A 3,780-nucleotide genomic window follows, 5' to 3' on the forward strand; every position below is an offset into this window, starting at 1 on the left:
GGCGAGTAAATTCCTCTTTATCCCCTTTATAAAGATCAGCCAACATGGCGGCTAAGGCGGCGAAGTTGTCCGGACCCTCACGCCCGTAGCGAGATGTATCGTCCTCCCCGTTATAGTTCCACATGGGGAGTCCTGTCCCAGCTACGCGCCATACTTCGGCACCGCCCACCTTGAATATGGATCCCTTTTGGGAGCGAGGGACGAGGCAAAAAAGCTTCCTCCATAGCTCGAAATGGGCCTCGTAGCCTAAGAACAACTCGCAGAGAGCGACAAAGCCCGTGATGTATGGAATGGAGCTTGGCGTGAGATTGCGCAGTTGGAGGCCATAGTACTCCAGGAGACCTCGGAGGAAGGGATGGATTGGGAATCCAGCGCCTCTTAAGAGAAAGGAAACGAAGCACACTCGCTCCCCTTCCGAAGGATTCGGGAATTTTTTTGCCAAGGCCTCGTCGACAAAAAAAGTTAACCCCGCCCGAACGGGGACTAGATCCACAGGGGGAAGATAGCACTGCACGTGGATCTTGGTCAGCTGGGCGTGAGATACAGAGCAACTCTCCCAATTGCCTTTTTGAGGGCCGTGGGGGCGGGAGGAAGAGCTAGGAGCGCTGGCCATGATTGCGTGGATTCTTGAGGCAAGAACGAAGGATTTTTGTCTGGTATGGAACGGCATCTGAGATCTAATCTCCTTAAATAGGCACCTTCTGTACGCTGTCAAGGGGTTATTCGCAAAAAGCGCTTGGACCCTTCATATTCGTTTGCCACGTGGAAGCTGAGGCGATGGAGGCACAAAAGCTGAAGGTCCTTTTGTTCAGATGCCTTGAAATACTCAGAGGAGGAACCCGCCTTTCAATGCCAAAGACAATATGCGCACCGGATACATCATCATTGAAGACTGGTTCGGGGGCTACTGAGGGAGTCCTGGATTAAGGGGTCCTCGGGCGTCCGGGCTATGACATGGGCCGGACTCATGGGCCGTGAAGATACAAGATTGAAGGCTCCCCCCCCGTGTCCGGATGGGACTCTCCTTAGCGTGGAAGGCAAGCTTGGCGTGCGGATATGAAGATTCCTTTTTCTGTAAACCGACTCTGTACAACCCTAGCCCCCTCCGGTGTCTATATAAACCGGAGAGTTTAGTCCATAGAGGCAATCATAATCATACAGGCTAGACATCTAGGGTTTAGCCATTACAATCTCGAGGTAGATAAACTCTTGTAACCCCTATACTAATCAAAGTCAATCAAGTAGGAAGTAGGGTATTACCTCCATCAAGAGGGCCCGAACCTGGGTAAACATTGTGTCCCCTGCCTCATGTTACCTTCAATCCTTAGACGCACAGTTCGGGACCCCCTACCCGAGATCTGCCGGTTTTGACACCGACACCGTCCGTCTGGTGGGGAGCGCTAGTCTTCACCGCGAGTCGCCAAGGCTTGTCGTTCTGACGATGGGGCTCTTGGGGCTTCCGGCACCTGTCTGGGGTGCAGTGCTCGGGATCATGGGCAATCCCAGCACTGCTCCTTCCAGCGGAGCCGGGGTTAATGCTGAAGACCGGGGCGTCTTCCTGCCCACCAAGGTGGGGAGCGGTGCTCCACGCGCGCGTTGGACGTCGCAGTCCTCAACTGCCTCTCTGGGGAAGGTGACGGGCTGAGGGTCTGGCGTCTCCCTGGAGTGGTGGTGATGGAAAAAACGAGGGAAGACGGAGAAGGCGGGTGGCAGGGCGTCAAGTCGGAGTACGATGACACCGACACCTTCATCTCGTATTGCCGGCCCGCTGCCTCGTCTTTTTGCTCTTCCCCTCCCTCCCCGGCACCATCGTCATCGGCCTCTTCGAGACGGTTGTCGGGGAGGGGGTCGCTCTCTTGGTGCCTTTGCCTCCTCCAGCAGTCTTCCAGCCGAGCTCCGGCGGCCCTCCCCGCCGGTGCTTGTGCTGGGGCTTCTTGCTCGCCTTGGGGTGCTGGCCAGGGCACCGCCGAGCTGCTCCCTCCATCCTCATCCTTCGCAGCCTCGCCACTCCCAATCTTGTCAGGCTGAGCCCGGCAGGTCCTGACGGGATCGGGCCGGGCATCTGCTCAGGCACTCCTTCTGCCCTCTTCACCTCCCACCGAAGTGCCTAGGAGGAGAGGGACAAGAAAGGGGATTACGGGGCACTTATATTTTTTCAGTCTAAAATATGTAGGTACTGGCCAAACTTTAGTCTAAATTATGTGATCTTCTTTACCCATGTTTGTGTTCTGTAAAATATATACTTGCTTATCAGCATATTAATGAAAAAGACAAGCTTTGTCGGGTACTTGTGCATGTATCATATCCACACAGTGGTGAAATGCCTTTATACATTCAAGTAAACAAGTTTTCCCCGGCAGGCTATCCTGCCGGTACCCTCAGTTTTTTGCCGCGGGGCTAGGCCTGCCGGGCACTAAACCACAAAGAGGGACCAGCCTCCGCCAAACCTTTTCCGTCAAAGGCCACTGCGACCATCCTGACCGAAGCAATGTTCGAGTCAAAGGATGGGAGCACCTATGCTTCGAAGGTGACGAGGTTTTCATATGCACAAGTTTCACTTTACAGAACACGTATGGATAAGAAAGAACTTATCTGTTTGGCTTACCGGGGACCGCTATGTAGGCTTGTTCATTTCATCTCCTTGGGACCAAGTCCACGGCAAGAATCCTGTAGCTTAGTGCAGATGAAAACAATGCCACATGCGATCTTATCTACATGATCATGCTATGCTCATGATATGCTTATGCATGCATGCAATGTTCTTTGGGGCCCTGATGCTGCTTGAACTACATCAATATTTCCCCAAAGAGGAAGGGATGATGCAGCACAACTACGGTAGGTATATCCCTCAGTGATGAGACCAAGGTTATCGAACCAGTAGGAGAACCACGCAACACCACGTAAATAGCTTCTGCACACAAAGAACAAATACTTGCAACCTGACGTAAGAGAGGGGTTGTCAATCCCTCACGGGTAAAAAGATAGGTAAAATTGTAGTAGATTGGATAAATAGATCTCGCGGGAACGCGAGATAAAAATAAATAATAATAAATTGCAGCAAGGTATTTTTGTATTGGATTAATGGATCTGAAAATGAAAGCAAATAAAAATAGATCGCGAAGGCAAATATAATAAAGAAGAGACCCGGGGGCCATAGATTTCACTAGTGGCTTCTCTCGAGAAAAATAGCATACGACGGGTAAACAAATTACTGTTGGGCAATTGATAGAACTTCAAATAATCATGACCATATACAGGCAATGATCATTATATAGGCATCACATCCAAGATTAGTAGACCGACTCATGCCTGCATCTACTACTATTACTCCACACATCGACTGCTATCCAGCATGCATCTCGTGTATTAAGTTCATGGAGAAATAGAGTAATGCAATAAGAACGATGACATGATGTAGACAAGATATATTTATGTAGAAATAGACCCCATCTTGTTATCCTTAATAGCAACGATACATACGTGTCGGTTCCCCTTCTGTCACTGGGACCAAGCACCGTAAGATCAAACCCATCACAAAGCACCTCTTCCCATGGCAAGAAAAATCGATCCAGCTGGCCTAACTAAACCAAAGATTTGAAGAAGAAATACGAGGCTATAAGTAATTATGCATATTAGAGATCAAAGAAACTCAAATAACTTTCATGGATAAAAACATAGATCTGATCATAAACTCAAAGTTCATCGGATCCCAATAAACACACCGCAAAAAGAGCTACATCAAATAGATCTCCAAGAGACATTGTATTGAGAATCAAAAGA

The sequence above is a fragment of the Triticum aestivum genome, chromosome 1D (assembly GCF_018294505.1).
Source record: "Triticum aestivum cultivar Chinese Spring chromosome 1D, IWGSC CS RefSeq v2.1, whole genome shotgun sequence".
Classification (NCBI taxonomy): domain Eukaryota; kingdom Viridiplantae; phylum Streptophyta; class Magnoliopsida; order Poales; family Poaceae; genus Triticum; species Triticum aestivum.